Here is a 14,263-nt window from a genome sequence, read left to right as displayed (position 1 = left end):
TACCTCAAGGAACTCCACAAAAGGAACAAATGGCAGCTGCCATCGGGAGACCTCCAACTCAAAGACCTGGTGATCATCAAAGAAGATAATCTTCCAGCTAACGAATGGCGCCTCGGGCGAATCCAGAACACATATCCTGGCGCCGATCTCAAAGTCCGAGTAGTCGACGTCTTGATTGCCCGAGGCGTCAGCAAACGTCCAATCGCGAAGCTGATACTGCTTCCTATCGAGACTGGCATCCGGTCTAAAACCAAGTAATCCTTGTTCGCTAATCTCCATCTCATTCCCCTTGTTTTTATTACGCAGCAGTATGGCACCCCGTACATCCCAAGAGCAGAGAGGCCCAAAAGGAACGGCATCATTCCGATGCCACGTATGCCGCGGTGTTCACGGTTTGCGCAAGTGCCAGCGCTTCATGCGTTTGGCGGCGGTGAAGCGACTACGGGCCGTGCTTATAAATAAGTATTGCCCTAAGTGCCTCGCGCACCAGCATTCAGGAGCAACGTGCCGACGGAAGGATCGGTGTCATGTATGCCAGGGGGACCACCACACTCTGCTGCACATTTCCGAGGAGCAGCAACCTTCGCCAGCACACACGCGAGCGACATCGCACACACGACAGGGCTCCCCTCAACTTCCCGCCAGGCCGATTCCCACCATCTCGCTCTCCTCCATCCTGGAGCGCCAACGGACAACAGTGTTGCCCACTATGAGTGTGCTTTTTGACACGGGGTCCAAGACATTCGACCTTCGTGCAGTGGTCGACCCGTGCTGCCCTCTCAGCCGTATCGAAACATCCCTGGCAACGGCCTTCGGGCTCTCCGTACCCGTGTCGGCACGGACAGGGCATGCACGGCCGTACTCAAATCGCGCATCTCCGACTTCCTGAAGGAAGTCATTTTGAGAGTGATCCCGACCAGGTTGCGCAACCCCATCAAGCCCGTAATGGACCAGCGTCTGGCTAACACGGCCAACATCACCCTAGCGGACGATCGCTGGTTCCGGCCGAGCACGACCAACTTGGTGTTGGGGGCTGACCTGTACTCCGAGATCAAGCTGCCGGGACTGATTCCAAGCCAGGGCGGACCGTTGGCCCAAAACACCGTTTTCGGCTGGATGGTGTCCGGCGTATGCGCCCACCAATAATACTTGGTTCCGTGGCAAATTTCCTTTTTTTTTTTATCCTTTTTTGACGGATACTGCAAGGGGGGCGGTATTTTTAGGCCTAAAAGTAGGCAGCGAACAAGGAGCGCAAATTCACCACTCTTTGGCAACATCTCAGTTAAGGTTCTTTTGTAATAGTTGTAAGGAACATGAATTCAGTGGGAAAATATAAGTGAAGAAAGGAAGACGCCCCCGAGTTTTTATTCTACCCCTACGACTGGTGTTTTTGCGGAACACCATAGTTTCAATCAGGAAAGCCAACCCACTCCAAAACATAAAAAATAATAAATAACTAGAGGATTGTAGGTACAGGTATATCTTACTGGCTATAATTTTAAGGGATAATTCAGGGGATAGGGGATAAAGATTAAAAAAAAAAATAAAAAATAAAAAAGGGTCGTGTTGAGCGTAATTAGACCTACAGTAGGGTAAACGATTTAAGGTTCCTATTTCAGGCTGGGATATGCATCAGTCTGTCCAGGGTCCGCTACAAGAAAATTTGTAGATTGTATGGGATTTTCAGGTTTCGGGCTGGCCTTGAAATGCAGTAGGCAAGGGAAGAAAAATGACGACGCGATTCTTTCCTGTCTTAGGTCGCTTAATTGGTTACGTTCTGAGACTTGCTGCTCTGTGATTGATTATGTGGTGCGCTGGTGGACTGCGTAGTGTGGTGTTTTGCGTTTGCGACTGCCTAGTGCAGTGTCTTGGGTGTGGGCTGATGGACTGCCTGCTCTTTCGGTCGATCTTGGCCCTTTTATGCAGCTGGCGATCGCACCTGAGACCCGGAAATAATTGCTTATTGATAACTTATGATTATTGGGTGACAATAATTGTGGGTCAGTGTGGTTTTGATGAGACTGCATCCCGGAAGGTGCGGGCTGCAGTTGGGAATTGGGTTTGTGCTACCTCCGCATCGCGGAAGGTGATATCTGAATTTGAATTTGTTTCGAGGCCGAGTGGTTGCGAAATATCGCCAAGAAGTGGGTGACCGAGAAGTTCATGCTGTTTTTTTCCCTTCCGCTGATTGCGAAATAATGCGGCATGGGTAGAGTTGTTGTAAGACTATTTTATTTTCCGGATGTGCTGACGCACCGCTATTTGTGGAGAACCGTGGTTCGTTGGCTCTGCGTACATCAGTTTGATTATTGTTGCCGACTAGCGTGGATGCGCTGACACTCCGCCGTTTGTGACGAGCCATGGCGAGCTATTGCTTGGCGGGTGATGAGGTTCGCCTTTTTCCGGGTTCTCCTGTCCTTGTGCCGAGTCTTTGGCTTCGTCGGTGTTAATCTAGGCACTTTAGCGTGGCGTCGGTAACGTTATATGGTCGTTCTTTGTCCAGGCATTCTTGAACCGGCGGTGCGATGTCGGGTTGCCAAGGATCCGTGGGCAGTTCTGGCTCGTTCTGGTTCGGTGGCTTCGGGGTCTAAGGTTTGATTCGGGTCTTTCGGCAGGATGGGTCTGTCGAGTGTGCTGGACGGTTGATGCTCCGTTGGTAGTCGCTTATGTGTGCGACGATAGGGGTGGCGTTGGCCCTGGGTAGATATGTTTCATATCTCTGATGCAATGCTTGGGTGGTATTGGCGGTCGTTTGGCGCATGAACAGGTGAGTCTCGGTGATGCCTCTTGTGTCGGACCTGGCTCTAGGCATGACTTGGTGCATGGCGCTAGCAGTCAAGTCGGTACGCGGAAGGTACTCCATTGTGTTGGCGAGGATCTGTGTGGCGTCGGCCGTGGGTACGACAGGGCGGCCATCGGTGTATCGTGGGGCTATCGTCCTGGTTTCCGGGCCCGCGCTGAGGGGCTCTGTGGAAATCAGTTTAATTATGGGCCCCGACCAGCGAGGGGTTAGCGTGGCTGTTTCCCGTGTTGCTGGGCTGTCGGATGGTGGTTGCCGTTGTCCTTGTTCGATGCTGGTGGTCGGCTTTGAGGGTGTCCGTGTGTTCAATTCTGCCGTTGCGGATTCTGTGCGTGCTTGCTCTGTTGCTTGTCTTGGACCTGGGCTTCCTTTGTCGAGCGCCGGGTTCAAGTACGTTTGTCTCGTGAGTAAGATCCTCGTGGTTTGTTTGGGATGCTTGTTCCCTGTTGTTGGCCTAGGACGCGGTTGCTCCGTAGTGACCGTGGGACTCGTTCTCCCGATTGCTTGTTTGCGGTTTGCTGGTGTTGGCCTTATATTCGTGTTCTCCGTTGTGGGCCGGCGTTTCATTTTCGTTGCGATTGGATTGGGTGTCTAGTGCTGCGATGCTTTATTGGGTGTCGTGTGCGCTGTGGTAGGTCATGGACGTGGTGGTGTTGTGGTTGGCGTAAGTTGCTGGCTTCTAGTTTCGGGGCCTGCTATGTGATCGGTCGGATCTTCAGGTGCATTTGGCGTGGCCGACTGATTGCTTAGTTGCAGTTGGGTGCTGCCGCATTGGATCGTGGCTTCGATGGCACATAGGAAATCCATGCCGACAATAACTTGGTCCAACATATTTGGCAGAACCAAGAGCGGTATCTGTACCTCTCGTTGGTCCAGCTTGATGGGCTCCCGTAGAACTTTGGTGACCTCTCTGACCGAACCGTCGGCCAGGCGTATGCGGGTGCTGTCATCTTGCAAGTTGGTGTTATCGTCTAGCTGTCTCGGCGAGGTTGACGCTGATAAAGCTTTTGGAGGCCCCGGTGTCTATGGTCGCCTCCATTGCGTGTCCACCTATTGTCACCATTGCCACTTTCCGACCGTTGTTCACATGTAGTGGTTTTTTTAGTCGCGTGTCGGAGGAAGCGTTGTGTCCGGCTGATCCTGTGTCAGTTGGGGACGCGTGTCGTTTTCCGACGTGTTCTGGCGGCAGCAATTTACAGTCCGTGTTGCCACATTCCCAGCAGAATAGGATCGAAGGGTTTTGGCAGCCGTATGCCGCATGTCCGGCTTCACCACACCGGCGACAGGCTGTGCGTGTGTTGGCGATGGGGGTCGTGATCATGCGATGTGCCACCTCGGGAGTCGTCTGGCTGTTTGAGTTTGCTTGCTGCCTCCTTGGCGAGTCTGCCGACTCCCATTGGGGTCGCCGAAATGGTGGCCGGTGCGAGTCGCCGTTCCTCGGCTCTGTCGCTGGCCTTGGGTATTTTGGTGTGTTTCGCGGGGGCGCGAGGGTGGTCGGGAAGGTCCGCTCTTGGATGCTCTCGGAGGAACTCGGTCGCCAACATTGTGAGCTGCGCCAAGCTTTGGAGTTCGTGTCGCCGCACGTACATCTGGTATGCTGGCAGGGCGTTGTCGTAGATCCTGTTCAACTCCTTGGCTGCGTCGTACCCGGCGTGGTGCATGAGTAGCCGATCTCGATGAGGTAATCCTTGAACAATTCCCCTACCGCTTGCTTGCGGGCCCGGATCTGGTCTTCCAATTGTTCAAAATACCGTGGCGGCAAGAAGAACGTCAAGAATTTTTGGCGGAAATATGCCCATGAGCTGCCTTGCAGTTGGATGGTGCGGTACCAGCGACTGGCCCGATCGGTAAGAAGCTCTGTCATGGCCTGAGGTAGCTGATTCGTGTCCACCCCATATGAGAGCGCACGTTCTTCGAGCAGTTCTAGAAATGCAAGTGGGTCGTCCTGTCCGTCGAACCTGATTCCCCATTTCCGAATCTGTTCCGCGATGTGGGCGGCGTGGCTGTGGTGTCGTCCATCTATGGGAGGGTCCATGACTGGCACGATCCTCTGTGTGGGCGAGCGGCTGGTCGCTGTAACTGGAGGTCTGGGCAAATCGGCTGGCGTTACGATGCGTGATGGGCAGGGTGTGCTGTATTCGGCCGCGGTGGGGACTTGTAACCCGGCTTTTGGGTCGGTTTTCCGCTGGTCAGATGTCCCAGGAGTGGTGGGCATGGGTGACCTGGAGCGTCCTGCTGGTTTGGCGTATTGCCGTTAAAGGTCTCCTAGTCAAACCCAGGCGTCCTGCGAGAGTGTTCCGGCGACTAATGTTGTCCCTCAGGGAAAAATTCGTCGGGTTGCCCGTCTCCGTGGGCTTCCATGGGGTGTTTCGGTGGTTAGTGGCACTGACTTTCGTTTTGTTTGTGCTACTTCTGTACTGTAGCACTTTTGTTCGCGACCGGATTTTGCGTGGGCGCCGGTTTTTGTGCTGGACGGGTATAAGTCCTTGCTAGCCTAGTTTATTTCGGTGGCCGTGGGTTTTTACTCCACAAAGCTCCGTATTAAGGTTTCCTTAAGGTCGCCTTAAAGTTACCAAAGGTCCCTGTTCGGGCGCCACTTGTAAGATACCTATTTCAGGCTGGGATATGCATCAGCCTTGAAATGTCCGAAAGAGCAGAAGGCAAGGTGGGAGAATTGATGACGCTGTAGCTTTTGTGGTTTTGTTTATTATGACTGCGTTTTATTCGTTGTACTTGTTTACAATTTCGAGACCTGCTGGTCTTTCTAGAAGTGCTGTGAGCTGGTGGACTGCTTGCTGATTTGGCCGAGCTTTTTAAGCAGCTGGCAATCGCACCTGGGTTTTGACCCGGAAATAATTGATTTCTGCTAACTTATGCTTATTGGGTGACAATAATTGTGGGGCGTGGTAATTGGGTCGATGCTTGGTGCTTCGTTGACAATTGTTAGTGGGTCAGTGTGTTTTTGATGAGACTGCGTCGCGGTAGGCGTGGGCTGTAGTTGGAAATTGGGTTTCCAAAAATGAGGTTTTGCCAACTCTGTATCGCGGAAAAATGATAGCTGAGTTGTAGGTCGATGAGAAGTGGGTGACCAAATTTCGTGCCATCTTCGCTGATTGCGAAATATTGCACATGTTGGGGGGTTTTTTCTGCTGCGTGGGCTGTTTTTAGATATTAAGATGGGTAATTGGGTGTGTGTGTTTAAATTTGATTTAAATTTAATTTTTATTTAAAGGTGTTGACATACTCTATTTAAGGAGAACCGTGATTCGTTGGCTCTGTGTGTATCAGTTTGATTATTGTTGCCGAACAGCGTGGATGCGCTGACACTCCGCCGTTTGTGACGGGCTAGAGCCGTGGTTTGTTACACCCTTTACTTCAGAAATTTTAGAATATTATGACAATTTTTAAAGAAGTTTGCCCCATAATATCAGAAGAACTGTTGTTTTGAATATCCTTCATATGCTATCTTTTAAGATAGACAAAACAAATAGGTAAACGGATATACACATGTAAATATACATAATGTATATCATAATAGACTTCACGTTGGAAGAATTTTTCAACAGTATATTCAGCGTGCGACGTGCAACTTTAATTGTTCTTGGTATTCACTCAGAAGACGAGAAATGGACTGAAATGAAAAAATTATTTTAAAATGTTGTGTTGTGTTGTGGTTGGCGTAAGTTGCTGGCTTCTAGTTTCGGGGCCTGCTATGTGATCGGTCGGATCTTCAGGTGCATTTGGCGTGGCCGACTGATTGCTTAGTTGCAGTTGGGTGCTGCCGCATTGGATCGTGGCTTCGATGGCACATAGGAAATCCATGCCGACAATAACTTGGTCCAACATATTTGGCAGAACCAAGAGCGGTATCTGTACCTCTCGTTAGTCCAGCTTGATGGGCTCCCGTAGAACTTTGGTGACCTCTCTGACCGAACCGTCGGCCAGGCGTATGCGGGTGCTGTCATCTTGCAAGTTGGTGTTATCGTCTAGCTGTCTCGGCGAGGTTGACGCTGATAAAGCTTTTGGAGGCCCCGGTGTCTATGGTCGCCTCCATTGCGTGTCCACCTATTGTCACCATTGCCACTTTCCGACCGTTGTTCACATGTAGTGGTTTTTTTAGTCGCGTGTCGGAGGAAGCGTTGTGTCCGGCTGATCCTGTGTCAGTTGGAGACGCGTGTCGTTTTCCGACGTGTTCTGGCGGCAGCAATTTACAGTCCGTGTTGCCACATTCCCAGCAGAATAGGATCGAAGGGTTTTGGCAGCCGTATGCCGCATGTCCGGCTTCACCACACCGGCGACAGGCTGTGCGTGTGTTGGCGATGGGGGTCGTGATCATGCGATGTGCCACCTCGGGAGTCGTCTGGCTGTTTGAGTTTGCTTGCTGCCTCCTTGGCGAGTCTGCCGACTCCCATTGGGGTCGCCGAAATGGTGGCCGGTGCGAGTCGCCGTTCCTCGGCTCTGTCGCTGGCCTTGGGTATTTTGGTGTGTTTCGCGGGGGCGCGAGGGTGGTCGGGAAGGTCCGCTCTTGGATGCTCTCGGAGGAACTCGGTCGCCAACATTGTGAGCTGCGCCAAGCTTTGGAGTTCGTGTCGCCGCACGTACATCTGGTATGCTGGCAGGGCGTTGTCGTAGATCCTGTTCAACTCCTTGGCTGCGTCGTACCCGGCGTGGTGCATGAGTAGCCGATCTCGATGAGGTAATCCTTGAACAATTCCCCTACCGCTTGCTTGCGGGCCCGGATCTGGTCTTCCAATTGTTCAAAATACCGTGGCGGCAAGAAGAACGTCAAGAATTCTTGGCGGAAATATGCCCATGAGCTGCCTTGCAGTTGGATGGTGCGGTACCAGCGACTGGCCCGATCGGTAAGAAGCTCTGTCATGGCCTGAGGTAGCTGATTCGTGTCCACCCCATATGAGAGCGCACGTTCTTCGAGCAGTTCTAGAAATGCAAGTGGGTCGTCCTGTCCGTCGAACCTGATTCCCCATTTCCGAATCTGTTCCGCGATGTGGGCGGCGTGGCTGTGGTGTCGTCCATCTATGGGAGGGTCCATGACTGGCACGATCCTCTGTGTGGGCGAGCGGCTGGTCGCTGTAACTGGAGGTCTGGGCAAATCGGCTGGCGTTACGCTGCGTGATGGGCAGGGTGTGCTGTATTCGGCCGCGGTGGGGACTTGTAACCCGGCTTTTGGGTCGGTTTTCCGCTGGTCAGATGTCCCAGGAGTGGTGGGCATGGGTGACCTGGAGCGTCCTGCTGGTTTGGCGTATTGCCGTTAAAGGTCTCCTAGTCAAACCCAGGCGTCCTGCGAGAGTGTTCCGGCGACTAATGTTGTCCCTCAGGGAAAAATTCGTCGGGTTGCCCGTCTCCGTGGGCTTCCATGGGGTGTTTCGGTGGTTAGTGGCACTGACTTTCGTTTTGTTTGTGCTACTTCTGTACTGTAGCACTTTTGTTCGCGACCGGATTTTGCGTGGGCGCCGGTTTTTGTGCTGGACGGGTATAAGTCCTTGCTAGCCTAGTTTATTTCGGTGGCCGTGGGTTTTTACTCCACAAAGCTCCGTATTAAGGTTTCCTTAAGGTCGCCTTAAAGTTACCAAAGGTCCCTGTTCGGGCGCCACTTGTAAGATACCTATTTCAGGCTGGGATATGCATCAGCCTTGAAATGTCCGAAAGAGCAGAAGGCAAGGTGGGAGAATTGATGACGCTGTAGCTTTTGTGGTTTTGTTTATTATGACTGCGTTTTATTCGTTGTACTTGTTTACAATTTCGAGACCTGCTGGTCTTTCTAGAAGTGCTGTGAGCTGGTGGACTGCTTGCTGATTTGGCCGAGCTTTTTAAGCAGCTGGCAATCGCACCTGGGTTTTGACCCGGAAATAATTGATTTCTGCTAACTTATGCTTATTGGGTGACAATAATTGTGGGGCGTGGTAATTGGGTCGATGCTTGGTGCTTCGTTGACAATTGTTAGTGGGTCAGTGTGTTTTTGATGAGACTGCGTCGCGGTAGGCGTGGGCTGTAGTTGGAAATTGGGTTTCCAAAAATGAGGTTTTGCCAACTCTGTATCGCGGAAAAATGATAGCTGAGTTGTAGGTCGATGAGAAGTGGGTGACCAAATTTCGTGCCATCTTCGCTGATTGCGAAATATTGCACATGTTGGGGGGTTTTTTCTGCTGCGTGGGCTGTTTTTAGATATTAAGATGGGTAATTGGGTGTGTGTGTTTAAATTTGATTTAAATTTAATTTTTATTTAAAGGTGTTGACATACTCTATTTAAGGAGAACCGTGATTCGTTGGCTCTGTGTGTATCAGTTTGATTATTGTTGCCGAACAGCGTGGATGCGCTGACACTCCGCCGTTTGTGACGGGCTAGAGCCGTGGTTTGTTACACCCTTTACTTCAGAAATTTTAGAATATTATGACAATTTTTAAAGAAGTTTGCCCCATAATATCAGAAGAACTGTTGTTTTTAATATCCTTCATATGCTATCTTTTAAGATAGACAAAACAAATAGGTAAACGGATATACACATGTAAATATACATAATGTATATCATAATAGACTTCACGTTGGAAGAATTTTTCAACAGTATATTCAGCGTGCGACGTGCAACTTTAATTGTTCTTGGTATTCACTCAGAAGTCGAGAAATGGACTGAAATGAAAAAATTATTTTAAAATTGATGCGCATGTATGACACTAAATCTGTTTCGCCGTAGGTGAACATGCACTACGGTTTTTCACCAACACGAATAGGAATAACCACAGTCCACTCTATAAATATTATAAATATATAAATATTAGTCCACTGGAGAAAAAGGATCTATGAGCGGTTCGACCATAAAATCGAATACATGGGTCGCGTGGAATCGGAATCTGTCGACACACTGGTCACACAGTCACCCCCGTGTGGTGAGCGGGCCTTAGAATACCACCACAGCACGTCATAGCTTGTCGTATGAGGCAACTAAGAAGACACGGGGATGTTATGCTCGGATAGGTGCCTTGTAGTAGGCAGAAAGACCCTGAATTTCATTAACTTGGTAATGGCCAGGTCGATTCCTCTCCAGAGCACTAAACAGCTCGTAACCGCCGGCACATGCCAGGTATCCCCCCGAATAGGTCTGCACAGTATCTCGCTAATACGAGAAGGCGACTAAGACGGAGACGAGTAAAGTCTTAGGGTCGGAACTGGACCCCCCTTTTCATACTTGACGACCCCTAGGCTGACGATATTCAGTATTCTAACACCTTAGTAAGCGAAGTGAAATCCTGCCGAAATGGCTGTTAAGCTAATGCTGCTTCTGCCCCCGTCCCGTGAAAAATTGGCAAATCTCTATGCACGCTCCTTGTTTCGTCGCCATTAAGTTGGACGTAGAGGCTCAGTTGAAACATTCCTTACTAGCGCGGATCCGGCTCTCGACCCCATAAGGGCGAGAGTCAACCCTCGCATGGCCTCCCTGCTTGCATAGACAACCATGGGATCAGAACGCGACTGTACAACGGACAAGGACAACGGCTTATGAGTTGGAACCCAACTAAATGAGTACGCAAACACCAATTATGAAGGAGAAGGTAGAAGGCTTTACCAAAAGCAATAAAATGGCAAGGATCCCGACTGGCGAGCGGACTGTCGTGCCTCCGCCGGCACGCACGGACCCGGTGCAACACCAGGACTCGCAGAGCAGCACAGCATTGCGCGATCTCGGACGAGAAATCACGCAGCTTGTGAAGATGCTCGACGATGGGAAGAGGCGCTCGATACACCAGCCTATGCGAGACTCGATCGAGAGCATACGGCTGCTGTATGAGCTGGTAGCCATCCAGCTGCATGACGAAAGAGCCAAGGCAGTGATCAGGACTTACCAGTCCTCTCAACACCTCGGACGAAGAGGACCAAGGCATCAGTGGAAGCACAGACCACGCCAGGCGTAGCAGTCGGAATCAACGCCCCCATCGAAACGGGGAACGAAGCTCCCGCGGAGATCCCTTTCCAGACCGTGTCCAACCGACGCAGAAGGAAGAAGACGGAAAATCCGCCTGGAGCTCTCGTAGAGAAGACGCGACCGGATGCCATCATAATTTCCACTAAAGGCGAAACCAGTTACGCTGAAATACTGCGTAAAGTGAAGACGGACGATACACTTCACGGACTCGGAGACGTGGTCGCCAGGATCAGGAGGACGCAAAAAGGAGAGCTCTTGCTGCAGTTCACAAGTCGAGACAGGAGACTGAGACTTTCAAGAGTCTAGTAGTTGAGACGCTGGGTGAGCAGGCGGAAGTCCGTACCCTGACGCATCGGGTGAGTCTCGAATGCAGGGACCTCGACGAGATCACTACTAGGGATGATATAGTGGACGCAATGAGACATCCAATTGCGGAAGGAACGCAGACTGCCACAATCAGGCTACCAGCGGAGAGCGCTCAAAAGGCGCTTAAGCTGGTAGTGCTGAGGGTAGGCTGGGTTAGATGCAGACTCCGCGAACGGGTCAGCGTCACCAAGTGCTTCCGGTGCCTTGAATTCGGGCACATGGCACGGCAGTGCAGGAGCGAGGTCGAAAGATCAAAGCTGTGCAGAAGATACGGTAAGGAGGACCACATAGCAAAAGACTGCGACTCGGAGCCACAGTGCATGCTCTGCAAGAGGAAGAGCGCCGACTGAATGCACGTGGCCGGCAGCGGTAAATGCACCCTGTTTAGGAGTGCCCTGTCGAAGAGATCAGCATGAGATGCACTCAACTGAATCTTAACGACTGCGAAGCTGCACAGTCTCTCCTGACACAAGAAGTTAGAGAGCGGAAGACGGACGTCGTTCTCATATGCGAGCCATTCAGGACGATACCGGGAAGCGGCTGGACCAACAGCAGATGCGGGAAGGCAGCCATCTGGGCTGTTTAAGAACCCTCGATCGAAAACTCTACCCATTCTGCATTATTTCGCAATCAGCGGAAGGGAAAAAAACAGCACGAAATTCTCGGTCACCCACTTCTTGGCGATATTTCGCAACCACTCGGCCTCGAAACAAATTCAAATTCAGATATCACCTTCCGCGATGCGGAGGTAGCACAAACCCAATTCCCAACTGCAGCCCGCACCTTCCGGGATGCAGTCTCATCAAAACCACACTGACCCACAATTATTGTCACCCAATAATCATAAGTTATCAATAAGCAATTATTTCCGGGTCTCAGTTGCGATCGCCAGCTGCATAAAAGGGCCAAGATCGACCGAAAGAGCAGGCAGTCCATCAGCCCACACCCAAGACACTGCACTAGGCAGTCGCAAACGCAAAACACCACACTACGCAGTCCACCAGCGCACCACATAATCAATCACAGAGCAGCAAGTCTCAGAACGTAACCAATTAAGCGACCTAAGACAGGAAAGAATCGCGTCGTCATTTTTCTTCCCTTGCCTACTGCATTTCAAGGCCAGCCCGAAACCTGAAGTTCCCATACAATCTACAAATTTTCTTGTAGCGGACCCTGGACAGACTGATGCATATCCCAGCCTGAAATAGGAACCTTACATCGTTTACCCTACTGTAGGTCTAATAACGCTCAACACGACTCTTTTTTATTTAATTTTTTTTTTTAACTTTATCATACCCTATCCCCTGAATTATCCCTTAAAATTATAGCCAGTAAGATATACCTGTACCTACAATCCTCTAGTTATTTATTATTTGGTATATCCCCTTTTTTTTCCTTTAATTTATATGATAGTTTATATTAGCAGATAGTTGCTGATCGTCTTCAATAAATAAATAAATAAATAATGCGTGGTCAGTGGAGTGGGGACAGAGAGACCAACGCCAGAGGCATGTGTCTGCTGCAGGAGTTTTCGTCCTTGGATGTGGTGCTTGCAAACGAGCAGCTCACTCTGTAGGAAATCTACATGGAGAGTAAGCGAGGAGATCACGTTTAGCGATCACCAGGCGATCCATTTTGACTGCGGAGAGAGACGAAGGAGACAGGGTGCGAAGACGACCGGGCCCAGATGGAAGGACGACCACGTGTAAAAGTTCAAGGAGTGTCTTCGCGACGCCAACTGGAGCCCAATGGAGGAAACGGCAGATAGCCTTGCTCTGCAACTTGCAAAACGCCTAGAGGAGGCATGCGACGCTGCAATGCCGAGAAGGAAGCCGAGCAGACGAGGAGCACCCTGCTACTGGTGGAACGAAGAGATCGGGCAGCTCAGGAAAGCGTGCCTACGGTCGAGGAGGTGCTACCGGAGAGCGCGGGTCGCCCAGAGTTCGACATGTTGGGAGACGATCTCCGTGCAGCCAAGCGAGCCCTTAAGCGAGCAATTAAAAGCAATCGTCCTGCTTTAAGCAGATATGCGAGGAGGCGGATGTAAACCCTTAGGGCACGGCATACAAGGTCGTCACCAAGAAAATCAGAAGCCAGGAAACGCCGGAAGTAACATGCCCGACGGTACTTCGTAGCATAGTGGAGGCACTGTTCCCACAGCATCCACACCAGGATGCGAGTTCTTCGCGTCAAGACCACGAACTGTGTCAGCCGATTTCCGCAGGGGAGGTGACGACAGCCATCCGAAGAGTCGGAGACAAGAAGGCCCCAGGACCAGGCGGGATCTCCAACAAGGCCTTAAAGCTTGGAGAGTCCCAGTATGGATTCCGGAAGGCCAGATCCACGGTCGACGCCATCAGAGCGGTCACCGACATCGCATCTAAAGCGATCGAGGGAACCCGATGGAGATTTTGCACGAAGGAGTACTGCGCGGTTGTGACCCTGCACATCCGTAACGCGCTATCCGCGGCGAACTGGACACGGATCAAGGAGACCCTCGGAAGAATAGGAATCCCCACCTACCTGCTCCGGGTAATAGATAGTTATCTGTACTGAGGTACGAAACGTAGGAAGGACAGAAGCTCTACAAGGTGACAGCCGGAGTTCCACAGGAGTCAGTTCTAGGACCTATTCTGTGGAACATAATGTACGACGACGTCCTGAGAATCCAGCTTCCGCAGGTATGCCAGCTGATTGGCTTTTCCGACGACTTAGCACTGGTCGTAGTGGCCAAGGAGCTCCAGGCGATAGAGGCGACGACGAGTGAGGCAGTCCGGATCGTGTCCAGATGGATGGAGAGTACAGGACCTGGCCGTCCATAAAACGGAGGCCGTTCTCATCACGAGTAGGAAAAAGGTGTAGTATGCATCTTTCCAGGTGGGAAATGCGACTATTAAGTCGCAGGACTCAATAAGGTATCTTGGCGTTATGCTGGACAACCGATTGAGCTACCGTGCCCACCTCGAGTACGTCAGCCAGAAAGCATCCAGGATGCAGGCAGGTCGAGGATTCTCCCCAACATTGGGGGTCCAAAGGCAGGCCGGCGGCTACTCCTATCAAGAGTAGTGGCCTCGATCCTGTTGTATGCTGTGGTGTATGGTGTGGTCGTCAGTCCTAATCGGCAACAAGAGTCTCCGAAAGAAGCTGTCAGTGCCCTACA

This window comes from Drosophila obscura, unplaced genomic scaffold (genome assembly GCF_018151105.1).
Source record: "Drosophila obscura isolate BZ-5 IFL unplaced genomic scaffold, ASM1815110v1 contig_58, whole genome shotgun sequence".
Lineage (NCBI taxonomy): Eukaryota > Metazoa > Arthropoda > Insecta > Diptera > Drosophilidae > Drosophila > Drosophila obscura.
Note: the sequence above shows the minus strand (reverse complement) of the source record.